This window comes from Osmerus mordax, chromosome 11, assembly GCF_038355195.1.
Source record: "Osmerus mordax isolate fOsmMor3 chromosome 11, fOsmMor3.pri, whole genome shotgun sequence".
Taxonomy (NCBI): Eukaryota; Metazoa; Chordata; class Actinopteri; order Osmeriformes; family Osmeridae; genus Osmerus; species Osmerus mordax.
This window is the reverse complement of record NC_090060.1, coordinates 12,156,051-12,171,586: the sequence shown is the minus strand read 5'-3', so window position 1 is coordinate 12,171,586 and position 15,536 is coordinate 12,156,051. Positions and strand designations below refer to the sequence as shown.

The 15,536-nt window shown below is 42.5% G+C and overlaps 1 protein-coding gene across 1 annotated transcript in view; it reads left to right on the top strand.

Annotated features, from left to right (window-relative positions):
- The window catches only part of nectin1b (nectin cell adhesion molecule 1b), a 64,053-nt gene that overhangs the window by 1,753 nt on the left and 46,764 nt on the right, over window positions 1-15,536 (top strand). The gene's annotated exons all lie outside the window — the stretch shown is intronic.

Below are 15,536 nucleotides of genomic sequence, written 5' to 3'. Positions count from 1 at the left end.
GTGCTTCTATGTCAGGTTGAAGGGACATACATGATTATGTATGTGATGTGTCAATCCAAATTGAAGGCATCAGGAGTGTGTCAAGGAGAATAGCATTGCAGTAACACAATAATGATATGTGTGTGGCAGAAGGGTAGCTAATCCTGTCTGTTCATGTAGCTTGGAGCCCAAGACATGAATCCATTATGCAAAGGGCTTTCAGCTAACAGGCTTGCTTCCTTGAAACTTTAATGTTCTGTTTACATTATGGATTGGAAAATTCCATTCTACAATAGTAGGGTTTCTGGTGAAGATAACTTTCCTAAAAGGGCTTGACCGTGGTGATGCCTTGTCATGTAATTCTTGGCATCTGAATGATGCAATCAGCTTGATTTATGGTAAATAATTTGACTGATTTCATGATGTATCCTGATATCTCTTTGAACTACATACCATGAACTGCAAAGTTACATTTACTGCAGATTGAGTGTAGAGGCAGTTTCCTTGTATGCAATTTGTCCCTCATGTATGGGACACACCAAGTTTCCTCTAGATCTTGTCCATTCACCTCCTTTAGACTGGCCAGAACACAGAAATAGTGCTTTAAGATGTTGACCTTGCTCGGTACTGAGTCTTATGCGGTATGACTTGTTTAAGACTGATGCTCGCCTTTGATCAAAAGCCCTGTCTGATTTACATTGAGATGATCCCTTTGCTTGTGGAGAAGATCAGGATTAACTGGTTCTCTTGGGATTCATGTTGGATATCTTTGAAGCTGTTCAACCAAAGGAATGAAACAGTTGAGAATATTGCACATCAAAATGTCAGAAAATGGGTCTTTATAAGTAATAGTGCGAGTGGTGTTGTTTATTACTGAAATCATTGTGTCCATGTTTTACAGGGTTTTATTGTATTTCAACATAATATATGTTATCTTGCTTAAAGGCCAGACAAGTTATTACTCATTGATGTATACACTAGGTAATTCATGTCAACTGATGTTTGCAAGATGTAAAGGGTTTGCAAACCTTTTGTTTGTGCCCATACTTTGTTGGTTCTTTTGACATGCTTTGGCAGGAATTGGTCTTTCACCCCAAGGTTAAAGGGGATCGCCATAAATGCCTTGTGCCTTTGATGGTCTAAGTGATATACAACATGTTCTGCAGACTACTTGGATTTCTCAAATGCACAAACAAGTGGAATGGCTCAAACAGATGCATGTCACCACAATCCCCATCCATCTTGCCTAATTAAATACAGGCATGCTTGACAAAGGAAGCTTTGGTTATTTAAAAAGGAGATTAGTGAACATGTATGAACTTTGTCATCAAAAGTAAAGATAGGGTGATGGTATGACACCACTTACTATAAACTCATGTGTAAGGCATACGCAATTACACAGAACTAATATGCAGGGTGTTGATTGATTCATCTGATAATGTTCATAAAGCACATGATTTTAGAAGTCATGCAGCAATTTCATGAATGTGTATCTTGGATTAAGAGGATTTAGGCACTGATGATACATTGATCAAATTTTCTCTATCAAAATGTCTTCAAAATACCTAATATCTCCCCTCCTCCAACATATTGTTGTCTGCAAGAGTGTTGAGATCTCAATCTATCGTATGAAGATATGACCTCATTTTCTCACAGGCTTTGTGAAGAGTTCTTTTTGCTCTCATTTCAGTTATAGCTAACTTTCTAGTAGGCCTATTCCGCTGTGAGGAGAGAGAGGCTTTCCTCGAATCCTAAAATACAATTTTAGTAGTATGATCTTCACTGTAAACATGCAGTTCACTGTTGTAAAATGTTGAGCTTTTATAGTGGGTAATATGCAGCTTTATTGGTTTCACATTCATTTATTTTACTTTCCTTTGAATTCAAATTCAGTATTCAATTGTCTGTGACCTGCTTTGGTGTACAGTCCCTGTTTTGGACATGTCAGGGCCTTGTAGTCTCCAAGTGGTTGTGCCCATATAGGTGTCAGCTCCAGTGACAGGTTAAGGAGATTTCTTACTTCATTTAGATGGATTAAACATTTGGGAAATGAGCACAGAAGATTGGATGCACAGCATACACAAATACTATGAATTTCAATGTTCTCGTTTAGAAATGTAATCCCACTAATAACTTGGCAGCAGACAAGCAAATTATCCTGTTTCAGATGCTCTCTGGGTCAACTCATAAAAAGGTTTGTATTGATTGCTCACAAAAACTAACGAGAGTGCATCCTCATGTGTTTATTCTATGTGTTTCTGTCTATGGTATCTCAGTAATGACAAACTGATACGTATGACAGAGGTCAAGGAACTGTCATCAATATTTGATGTGCTAGGAAGCAGAAAGTGTCTGAAAGTGCTGGTGTGTGTGATGTGGGCAGCACTTCAGGGCCATAGAAAGGAACATTCTCGGTGGATGCAGTCAGAAAGAAAAGCTGTGTTCTTTAACACAGTTTTTTTCCCTCACTGTCAAGACACCCATAATTACTAAACCATTACGCATTGCATGCAATTTGGTGGACCACAGTCAGGGCTGTTAAAGATACAGAAAGAGTCTTTCTGTATCAGTGGGACTGATGGTTTGAGTGTGAATGCAAATGGGAGGGAGCCCTCTCCCCTGGGGAGTCTATCTGTAGTCCCTGCTGAGGTGATGGATGGGAGAGAGCTCCCAGCCCTGGGTGAGCAGCTAGGAGGCCACACACTGCACATTTAATCCATCTTTTTCCTTTAAGGCATATGGAGGCAATTGTGGACTAACTTCGTCAACCCTGTTTGTGTATTTGAACTTATTATGGCTTGGATGTCAGATATAAAGTAAGTCCTTGTCAAAACAGTGTTGGGTTATCTACGCATGAGTGCACTTTCCGTTCAGCATCACAGTTGATTCTTTTTGCAAATGGATGGTCCCCAATTTTTCATTTCTTAAAGATTATTTCATCAGTATAGAGGAGTAGGAGAATAAGGGATGAGTTGAATAAAATCTGCCAAATGCACCACATAAGATGTTTAATTTTAAAAGCTTTTCTTTTTGTCATTATTTCCTTGTAGCATTTTTGGTATTGTGGTCCCCTGCACAGAAGCAGTGTATCGGCCAACAGATGAATAAAACATCATGATAAGCCCTGAACCTAAATAATGGAAAGGTTATGGCAGAATGGAGTGTTCTCTGCTCACGGATGAAAGCACAACTAGTATTAACGACTGAATGTTAAATTAGGTTCCCCTCCTTATTGTTAAGAGCCTGCAGTGTACGTAGTCCATATTGTTAATGGGGAAGAAGTCTGTTATTCGAATCTTTATGTGAATACTCCCTGAATTTGCCTCATATTTGTCCTGTATCGACTCCTTTAGTAGGCATCCTATAGTCTAGGCCTTTGTATCACATTCTCTATCTTTGTCTCACATACAATCCAGTAGGGAGCACAGTTCAAAATGTGTTTTAGTCAAACATTCAGCTCAGTTGTTTGACCAGGAAATATTTAAATAAAGGGCATTGTCAGTGGGCTCTGTTCTAATAGCGCATGGGCTTGGAGTTTACCATCGAGTTGGCTGGTTGGTTGTGGTTGTTTTACTGCTAAAGTGTCTCCACGATCTCCCACCTTCCTAACATCACAGCACACATGTTGGATCAGGATGGAGCCCATATTTATCTGCAAACTTCAGTTGCAATTTTCTGCTTCAAATCCTTGAAATCCTGTTCTGTTTCAGCTCAAGTCACAGAATCATTGAAGTAAGGAGAAGTAAGGAAAAAAGGAATCAATAACGGGAATCCAATCTCACCAGTGCTCGTTCTGATTTGGTATTAATCTGATTCGCTGATTCCAGTCTTGCTTTACAGATTATATGCTTATATTCTTCATAGAACAGGAGCTTGACTGACTGTTCTTGTACCTTTACGCTGTTTGTGAAAGTGCCTTTCCAGCGGCAGTATGCAGACTTATTAAGAAATCTAATGTAAAGGGTTAGGGTCCTCTCTAAATCCTCTCTGAAAAAAACTAAATAAACCCACATGTCTGAGGGCTGAGTGTACTCTGTCCACACTAACAAGATAGCTTTCCTCACCAATGGCTCCCAGAAGACTAATCATAGTAACTACACACTTCTCAGTCCAAGGTGTCAAATTAGTGACCGACTGTAAACAGTCTCTCACTGAAACTGCTAGCTTGGTCCATTCTGTGTTGTTGAGACCATATTCCATGTGTTATGTTCATCCTTCAGATTAATGTAGACTTGGGTTTCTTTGCTGTAGTTTTAGAGATAAACACACTATACAAGGCATCCTTGGCACATGGTGTCAGGATTTGCTTGTGGGGGTGGTTAGTCATAGGCCGATCCGGGATTGAAGGAACGGATAATTCTTGGTTTCCTCGCTAAAGCTTTTATGCCTTTGAAATAAAGCAGATCTGATCACAGGAGTGCCCAACCCCCTCTCTCTTCTTGTCTGAGTAGTCAATTTATGACAGACATCTGGACTGATGTGTCTACATAAAAGAGTCCAGGCCAGAAGGATCAATGTCTATGGATAAGAGAACAATATGGTATGGGGAACAACCCTGTGGAATATATGTAAAACAGGACTCTAGGAGAAGGCCTGACAAGTTGAATTAACTGTCCATGCTTGTTTTCTTATCCATTTTTATTCAATGAAATCACCAAACATCCTCATGAATTCCGTTTTCTGCAGTTTTCCTTGTTATATCTATCATCTCTTTCTCCATGAGGATCTCTATTTGGATGTATGCGTGCTGCAAGGGCAACTGGTTAAAGCGGGACACAAAAGGGGGTCTGTTACATGAAATGTTTCCCTTTTTAATGAGTGATGGTGTTCTCTCATTTAATATTCTGAGCCGATAACTCTCCGGGAGACGACTGTGCTTCAAAGCAACAGCTTGGTTGTAAATAGGGGTAAGGGACGGGAGGGGGGTCTGCTTAGAAAACACAAACACAGGTTTATTTATTCTCCCTGACAGATAGCTAAGCTCCCACAGCACTGAAGCTTCGTGCAAAGCTCCTCGATGCCCTAGTCCCAAAGAGGGACAGACAAACAGACAGGCTGAGGTCATCTCCATCCTGCAGATGTGGTTTCACCTTCCAATACAGCCTTCTCATGCAAATCTGTGTTGTCAGTCTATTCACATGTATTTATTTAACCACAGATTATTAAAACATGAAGGTTGAGATCTTTAGCAGAGTCATATCTTTTTTCTGTTGCCCTGTGAGACTGCACATGAAAAGCCAGAATGTGGGTGTATCGGGTGAAATCTCTCAGATAAGATGCCCACTGCCTATCTCCCTGCTTTGATACTGCCCTCTGGACTGAATTGTAGATATAGACAAATAGACAGCTTTACAGAGAGATGAAGATAAACGCAGAGATGGCCTGCCGTTTGGCATTGATCCCTCCATGTGCCCAGCAGGGTCCAAATCCAGAGTAACTAATGTAGTCTGCTATCGATTCCCCAGTTTCAAGCTCGACCGAGTTTCATTTTAAAGCTGCAGCGTTTTCAGGAAGTCAGATCTGCCCACACCTGTATGTTCACCTCCCTCTCATTGAAGTGTATCTGTGTGGATGATTCTACACTGAAGGGTTTCTGCATGGACGTTTTTGTGTGTGTGTATGTGGATAGATGTGTGCGTGTGTTTGGTGTTTTTGCTCTTTCTGTGTGTGTGTGTGCCTGTTTGAATAAGATAGGGATGGAATGACAGAAAAATTAACAAGAAAATACAAAAAAGAGAGAGGAATATGGAAGGAGAGAGAGAGAAAGAGAGAGAGCGAGAGAGAGTGAGAGAGAGGAGGGATAACGAGAGAGAAATAGATAATGGACAGTTTTCGGGGGTTTGAAGCTTAAATCGATAACCTCACCCATACCATGCAGTCTTTTTTGCATGGTATGGGTGAGGTTGTGGCTACCTGAGGGGGTGGCTTTATAGAGTTGCAAATGACACAACTGTCAGTGAGTCACACCCATTTAGGCTAAGCTTCTGATTCTCATGCGCATTGCCTCTTACTACCAATGTTTTTTTTGTTCTTTTTTTTTCTCTTCTGTGTACTTTTCTTTCTTTCCTGTGTCCGGAACAATCAAACCACCCCTTGGATAAATTGTTTGTCACAAACGTCTCTGAACCGGGAGAATAGAAATTCATCCTTTGTTATACCTCTTCAGATGAGAGAACAGGGAGTGCCCGATCCACTGTCATCAAAAGTTTAGAGAGGCTGTTTGTCTGAGGGTGATGAAGTAAGATGCTCCTAATGTTCCTCCTCATAAATACTGTATGTGATTTGCTCAGCCTCTCGGGGTCTGCACCACACATTTAGACAGACAGACAGACAGAGCTCAGCACCTCCCCATGAAGCCTCAGGATTGACTTTCACAGAGAGACGCTGGGAGGGGGGGAGCAGTTCTCCCCAGAGAAGCTAAAGCTCTCCCCGTCTCTCCTCCTTCATCTCTCCAGGCCGCTGTGTCCCGGAGCACTGTCTCTTCTTCCTGTTCTCCATCTCTACATCCCTCCACCCCCATCCTGCATCCACACTCGCTTGGAATATCTTTACCAGGAGATCCCACATGGGAGCTTTGTCTCCTCCAGCATAATCTACGCATGACTGTAGGCTCGGTGGTGGAATTAACCAGTCAGAGAGCTGGAGAGGGCTAAGAAGTCTGCGAATGGTATGGGTCGGCCTGTCTGGCTGTCTGTGCTGGGCCAGCCAAGTCTTTGTTGGCATGCACGGTGCCAGGAGTTGCGTCAGGCAGGACTGGTGAGAGTGAAGGTTTGGGCGTGGGGGGCAGCTCAAGTTGGCCATAGGTTTCGACGACGGCATGTGTTTCTGCACATGTGTACATACTGTGCTGGCATGCACTGGAAAGCCTACGCAATGACCCCCACCCACATGACTGGTTGCAAAAGCACAGGCTGAATCAAGGCTGATAATGAAGAACAGCTATGATACTGTAACAGTACAGTGATTTAGCTTAGACGTTTTCTATATTATGTTAATCTTATACTCTATTTCCTGCCTAGATATGTGGACTCGTTCTGTGCTGAATGTTCCTTGCCAGTTGCAAGAGGTCATGTAGTGTATATGCTTCTGGCGAGGGAGTCATACCGGCACTTTCAGCTTCATAAAGGCTGAAACTGGATGAGTACAAAAGAGCAAGTGATAAAAAATGGAAATGTGAAACTGCAGCCATTTTATCCTTTATTTAGCAGCAGGCCCCTTAAAACAAAATACTGTGCTTCTGCTTGTCGATGTTTAGGTTGCCAAGTTCAGAGTTGTACTGTAGAATGACTTAGAGCACCGTGCTTCCTTCTCTAATTCATGGAAAAATGATTTGCAAGGGGAAGAAAATTGCAAAAGGTAAAAGAGAAAGGCAGATTTACATGAAGGCACTAAGGGGAGTCAAGAAGGGGGCTGGGGAGGCCACGCTTTTTGAATGAGGCTGTGTTTCAGGGTTGACTCCAGTTCACCATGAAATTGTGTTCCTGGCTGGATCTCTGTTACTGAGCACCTTGGGATTGCTGGCTGGATGAACAGAACTGCAAATAAAAGTTTGTACAACTTTTTTCCAGCTCGTTACACTTTTTTTTAAGCTTCAGTTTAGGAGATTTGCAGACCTCCAAAGACCGCCTCTACCCTAATAATGCTGCCGTCAGAAACAAACATTTTACCGGTTCCAGTTCGTATGAAAACATAGAACTGGAAATTAATTATCAGTGTAGTAACGCTCTGGTAATAATGTGGTCGGCTGAATTGGTTTAATTAAAGCAATTCTAAGTTTAAATGATTGGAAAGCTTAGCTAGATCTTGCAGAACAAGGGGGAAAGCAACGGTATCCTATGCACTGGAATGGATGAACGTCTGTCCAGACCAGGTTCAATGGATCTTGAAAATGCTAGCTGAAAATAGTGGGAGGATGAAACCAATTGGACTCACCCCACATGGTTGAGGGGGTGTTTTATCCCTGCTGTTTGTAAATTAATGGGAACTCGGAAAGAGAAAATGCAATCCCTGCCAGAGCGGTGCTCTTGTGGAAGTAATCCTGACAACAGGGGTCTGATTCTGTGTGACGTTCTCCGGGATTTAAAGGGTTAAGCCTATTGATAGGGTGCTTGGATTTGCCAATGTGTAATTCTCGGGGAAGTTTCCTTGACTTCTGTCTACTCTGTGAATAGATATGTTATGTTTAGGGATAGGGGGGCTGATGCCCCTGCCCTCTGCTCTGCCTCAGCACGGTAGCCCTCCCCTCCCCGGCTCATTCTGCTGATGTTTCATGGTGGGGGGGACGGGAGGCTATTTGTTTTTGCTAGGGGATGGGGAGAGAGGAAGCAGTGCAGTGGACCATGAATGTGTGTGTGTTTGTGAGTGTATGTGTGTGCACTGTAGTGCGCAAGTGCACATCCACACGCAGTCCTGAGGCATAGGCAGCTTCACGTTACCCGCCCCACTCCCCCTGATCCTGACCCACTTTCTTTCCCCAGCTCCACGCTCCCTCTTTAATTGCCGCTCGGCACACTGAGGCCATCTGTTCAACTGGGGCCCGTCGCCATGGAGATGCTGGGAGGCTTTTCGGATTTGCGACGGACTGACCAACAGGGAAATAAGGGTCAGGGAATGGGGGCGGGGAGTTGGATAGAGTCAGAGGGGCACTGGAACTGTGTCATGGGATTCTCCTATCACTGATTGTCATTGGTAGAGCAATACCACACCTGCAAGCTAGACCTGAAACAGTGTCCCATACCCTGAATGCTTTGTTACACTTTGTTTTCCCCCTGATAGTAGAGCAGTACTCATCACTCATCTGTTACCACAGTATCTGATGAAGTGTCAACTAATGTGGATATAACTAAGCTTGGTTAATGGGAGGGATTTTATAGTGATCCCCTTAAATCAGTACTGTTGTGACTGAAGGAAAAGGGATGGACTCAGTCTTTGCAGCTTGTTTACAAACTCCTATCAGGGTGTACCATCCTGCATACAGTGCACACACCTATGCTGCAATGGCATGAAGGAATAGAGTTGCCCATCAACAGATTGCAATTTTTATCAACATTGATTAGTAACACGTGTAGGTGCAAGTAATGTAGGATATGTATTCCTAAACGGCCTTCAACACTCAAATATCTTTTTTGAACTTGGAAAAGGTTTGACAGGTAATCATTACATTTCCACAGGTTTTTGTAGAAGCTTTCAGCTTAGATTCCCCATTTGGCTCAATTAGATGTATACTTAACATTGGCCTTATTTGTTTGCTTATGGCACAGTGAGAGGTGCTCTTAAATCATCAGTGCTGTCTCTCCGTATTATTGTTGCTCCTCCTTATTTCCTTCCCAATGACACGCTTCAGTGAGGAGGGAGTTGTGCACTGTTTCCAATTAACACTCATGCATAGTTCAGAGCCACAGTTTGCACGTCGCAGTTGCCTCTTGCAACAAGACTGTCAGCAGCACTTGCATCAACTGTGCCCTGTGCAATGTTTAAATATTCAAATATTCCTTGCCTGTTCCACTGGCTCCTACTGGCAAATAGCTAGTTGCCATTTTATTTTTAGCGGAATGTTTCAACTGAAATGGCTTCTTTGGATCTTTGCTTTTGACCTCTGGCACTAGAACTGTTGCTAGTTTTGATAAGCTTTGTTTATTTTCCCTCTTAAAAGGTCAATATTTGGAACTGTCCTTTTCGAAAGTGTCATGTATAGGTCAATAGCTCATCAGTGCCCCAATAGTTGGCCTCAGTGCAGCCGTTGTTCCCCGAGTGACAAGGAACTTCCACATTCTCCTTTTCCATGGCAAAGACATTTGCTTTGTATGTGTTTTTAGAATATGTTAAGTACAATGCCTCATATATATTTTTTCTTCCCCAGACCATATCTATCATATGGCTCTACAATTATAAATAATAGCAATGCAACCTGTAAATTATAATACATTGTTCTGTACATAAACATATGCAGGTACTGTATAGCAGAGAACACATGTCTAAAACATTCTTAAGATTAGCTGTTGTAGGAAGAGATTAAAACATGTAAAGACCTGTAGCATCAGGTGTAGTCAAAACAGTATATGTGCCATGACGATAATGAGGCACAGCTCTGTATAAAGAAACCTCTGTGATTGCACTAGATTCAGACCACCTACTAGGCATGCCATTTCTTGCCATGTTTGATGCCAGTGAGATCAGCATAAATGTTCTGGTTCCAGACAGCCCGCTCCTCTTCTCCATCACTCCATCCGAGACAACTTAGACAGAGAAATACAGGCAAACTGTCACAGGAAACAAGCCAGGGCTGTCAATTTAGCCCAGTCTGAACGCTTGATCCTTCCAGTTGCTCAAATCTACAGTGAGCGAGCTCTGAGTTAACAAAACAGTGCACCTGGTCCCTGTAATTGGACATGTAGAGGATGGAACCTGTCTGTCCGTCTTCAGATGGGGTCAAAGAGCACCGGTTTAGGGAGATCTGCCACCATCTCCCCTCATAGTGGGACGCCTTATCCTGCTGTTGACGACCAAAGGTTGATACAGGCCGAGGCCTGTGGTGGCTTGGGGGGTAGTGCTCTGGATTACCTACAGTGAGGGATTAATCATAGTGTTCTGTAGTGGTAGGGTGGAAGATAAAGAAGCTAAGCACAGCCTAAGCAAATGTGTTATGTTTCTATCTGCTTTTTGGCCCTGAGCACCTCTGATTATTTGACGCTTCTGACCTCCTCAGCTCATTGTTTGTCCTTCATGTCATTGCCAAGGGATTATATGGATATTCGACTTGGATACTTGGACTGGAGCCATAATGAGAAGTAAACATTGTTTTAATGATTCAAGAAACCTGCAGAATTAACCAAGGATGTGTCTGTGTAGATACAACTAGTTAGGCCTAATCAAGATGATTGTGACAGCCTGTGTTTTGTGTAAGTTCTGATTGCAGTTTGAATGGCAAAGTCAGACTAATTAGTCTTCCACAAGAGCACGCGCTGACTTTGCAGTCATACTATTTGATAGGTTTAATGAGGGTTGACCACCATTCCTATTTGAATTGGACTTTACCAGTTTGTGCTTATAGCCTAAGCTTTTGAAACAATGTATGCATTACTGTATAACATTGTCACACTCTACAGAATTACATTGTCAATTATTGGCTGGGAGAAAACAAAACAGTGGGATGCATTAACATTCAGAAGAGGACAATTCACCTCTCGACCACTCTGCCTGGATATTTATTTATTAATTTACCTTTGAGATGCCATTTTGGTCGACGGAATCCCTTGAGAAGAAAATGCATTAAGCCACTCACTGTATTTACTTGTGTTGGATTGATGTTGATGTGTGAGGGCAGGGTTAGAGGATGGAGGATGGGAAATTGATCATCAGTGAATGAGTGTCAGGGGAGTCTCGACATTACAAACCACTTTTCATGCGCACAGCTCGCAAACTCTGTCATGCAGAAAACTCATGCCATCTGAGACTCTCCACAACGATGCAGTCCTTGTTATCCATGCAGACGTGCACCTTTCTGTCATCTCTTGTGTCACTTGGTCTTACCTGATCATTTATTCTTTTTATTTGCTCATCTTCTATGATGTGTTGTAAATTTAATTTGCAGCATGAGCAACACAAGTGCATAGCTACTCAAGTAGGATAGTGTGTGTTTATAGTAGTAGAAGCAGTGTATAGGCAGGTGGGAATTCTTTTATTTCCTTAAATAATGCATGCATAAATGAGACAGGAAGTAGTTACCAGCTTTGGCACAAATTATAGTGTATGTTCCCATGGGATTCCATATTATCCCTTGGTGCCTGAAAAAACCCTCTGTCATTGTGTTTGCCATTAGCAAGAGCAAAGCAACATATTAATTGAGATTAAATAGAAGAGGAGAGAGAGACGGGGGCTAGAGAGAGAGAGAGAGACAGAGATAGCTGGGTAATATGTGTAATAACAAGAATTGATTCATCTAAATAGAGTAATAATACATGATACCCAACGAAAACCTTTTTATAAAATTCCATAAACCAGGATAAAAATTATATAGACCATACTGAGGCTATGGCAGGTGTTGCATTTTTATTTATTTTGTATTTACCCTGAATGTATCGCTTTTCACAAGAAACAGTAAGAATCTTTCTCTATATTTCTCAAATGCAGCATAATGAAGAACCTTAAACCCCCTGAGAGCTAAATCCTTTATAACTGTCTTTCGTCTCTTGTATTTGAGATTCAGTCATCCCACATGCCTTGAAAAGAGTTTTAATCTGACAGAGATGAAGTCTTCCACCCGTTTGAATGCCCTAGAGAATCGTGAGGGGGAGAGAGATAAACCACCATTAAGTGTTCTGTAGCATTTGAATTCAAGAAATTTCAAGGATGGGTATCTGACGCTCTGATGCATGAATGCTTCTTTGTGTGTTCAGACTCATTTGTTGTGCTCTTCTAGATATAGATAATGTTAACACAACTGATTTAGCATGGTGTGGATTTGAGATACACTGGATTGTTCTGAAACAAAAGGTGGCTTTCTCAATCCACTTAATTCCCTTTGATTCATACACTAGAAAACTGTTCCCCTAGGTTACACTTTATGCCTATGCTGCATCCTTTCCTAAATTACGAATTAAATCCATTATAATCAGTTCATTCCTTCTTATCAGACAAGCTTCCTCCTTAAACTTTAAACTTAGTAACTGCTTAGCCGTTCTTGAAAATGTTGTTTTTTCACCACATATTTAGTTTTAAAATCAGTCAATATAAAATAAAATATCACAGGACATTCGACTAAAATATTTGTTTACTCAGCTAATGCAGTCCACAACTAGAGTATGTATCTGTCATTGCTATCTTGCTTTCTCAGTGTCTTTGAATGTAAATGTATTATTCATATTTGCATTATAATGTCAGAAGGTGTCAGCAACCTATAAATCAATAAATGACTTCAACCCAGACACCTCAGGGCTCAAGACCAAGCTGTGTGATGTACAGTATATAGAGCCCAAGACAAATCTCAATGCAATTAAGAAAAGCAAGGCAATTCATCAGTATCACTTTGTTGGTTATTTAAAATGATCACATCCGTTGAGACCTTTAGTGTTTTTTGTTTTACTACAATGTGGCCACTATGTTAAAAGGGATGCTTCCAAAAGCAAAACTTTGAATTCCAGAATTTCCATTTCATTTTCACTTCCATGCAAAATAAATTCACCCAAACGGACGATACTCTACTATGTAATTCTCTTGAGCACAGTTGCAGACGTATATATTTTTAGTAGCGTGCATTTCGCAACATGCACAGTGAGCAATCTGTGTGTTCTGCTGAGATGTGTCAGGATGGCATAATGTTATGGGTTTACTCAGATGGTCCTCAACGCTTTGCCCAGAGCTCTGCAGAAGGGATGTGTGTGTGTGTACCCGGCGCTGGAGGGGGTCACGTGCTGACCTCATTGTGCGCACGAGTAAGTGCACTCTGCAGTGTGAGCCTCTGTGTGCTGCACACCCCCCCCCCCCCCCCCCCGCATAATGAGAAAGGGACTTTTCTGAGCGCTTACAGCTAATTGATTGATTTGCCTGGCACAAATATCCTAGACAGAGAGACATTTATTCCCTCTATTATGTCTATCTGCGGAGCACAGGAAGCAGTGAAAAATGAAAATGGACCCCCATCTCGGAAAAAGGAAAGATTTAATATTTTTTCATCCCTGGCAAGGAACTGTCACAGTTTATTACTCTGCCTCACCGCCCCCATCCGCCCTCTGCAGATAAACTATGTGCAAAGGCTGCACAGCTCGAACATGCACTGGGTAAAGCACCTGGATCCTGGCAATCTTAAAACCACATTTTCCCAGCGTAAACATGGGGGTTAATGAGCGTGGCCCATTTTTGCGAGCTCCTTGTTCCCTAGTTACACATCCAGGCGTAAATAGAGGAGCCTTCTCTTGACCCCCCTTCCCTCCTTCCTCACCCAGTCAGAGGTGGTGCAGCAACTGGCGGATGCATCTCCCTCAGTCTCTCCCGTCTCTCAGCCAGAAGGAACTTCCATTTCCTCCTTCTGGACCCTTAGAGATCGCAGCTGGTCCGTATCCTTCGCTGCTACATTAGCTCTTGCTGCCTGAGCTGCTTCCCTGAAGCAGGCCACTTGCCGCCGGAACAAAATACAGCCGGGGGTCAATCGCACATGTCTAAAGGTCTGTTGCACTGTTGCCAGGTGTGTCAAACTCAAATCACACTTGGCATTTGGGTGGGTGCTGTTAGAGGTCAAATGTCTTTTATGCACCAACCAACATGTACTTGCCACACAGCCAGTGTGACAGAAAAAAAACATCCACAGCATGGACAGATGGTTTGTAGTTCCTATGACTAAACCATGTTGACCAAACGGAGGAAGCGAGTGTCAGTGAGGATAACGAGAGTTCTCAGACAATGAGATGTGTTTCTGTGAAAATATTGACATTTTCTGAGCTCAAGGTGATGTCCCACATGGAACACATTGCTATTTGACCTTGCGTTCCAAAGCGTTGATCTGTCCTCCTCAGTGCTACAATGTCTTCATTTTTTGTCAAGATCATGGCACACATTCATACTTGATTTACCACTATTGCTATGTACAGAGACATCCAACAAAAGGGAGTTATACCGTGGATTGTGTTTTATTTTGCCATGGCCTTCGTTTTCTGCACCAGGGAGCTGAGTGTTCTGCGTACCGCAGCCTAGCTTTGATGTGATAAGATATGACATGATGCTTTTTAGCAAGGTCAGGGTTCTATTTTGGTTTCACCCCAGTCTTGTGTCTCTTGCTCATGGACTCTATTTTGAGTTGGTATTCCAGAAGTGAAAGACTGTCTGTAGTGTTTGCCTGTTAGCATGCAGGATTTGAATACAATTAGGCAACATGTGACTTCAGAGCTCTGAATATAGCGCAGCCGTCAAACAGAGAAACGGCATCAGCCATCATCTCAGCCATCAAACTGTGAAAATAAATGTTGTTGTCGTTATCATTCAATTTGCTAAAAATTCCATTACATGTTGTTTTTGAACAAAATAGACACACAAATCAACTGCAAATCAAGGCTACCCTGTGTGCATAGAACTCACTTGGCCATCAGAGTGCAGTTGACTATTTTAGCTTTTTCACACATATTTGCGTGCTTTAGACGCAGATGTTTTGTGCCATAATGGCCGTGGTCTGTAGCGCTTGGTTGTGCGGTGCTGTGTCGTGCACTGCGGCTCCATGAACCAAGTGTGGCATGATGGCATTTGAGCCGTCAGCCCGTGGCCTGGCCTGTCATTCTCTATCAAGCAAGCATATGACTCACACACAAACCCTCTGGGTGGCGGCCAGAACTCACAATAAAGACAGGGGTGCCCAGAGTCCTTGCCAGAGCCAACGCCCAAAAATATGCCTATGTGAAGCGTGCTTGGACGGTATCAGTGCTGAGGTGTTAAAAAAAAAATACCCTCCTTGTTATAGTTTCTGTGGTTGTTCTCACCTGACTGTTGCTGAGGCAGTTGGTCTCACCTGACTGTTGCTGAGGCAGTTGGTCTCACCTGACTGTTGCTGAGGTAGTTGGTCTCACCTGACTGTT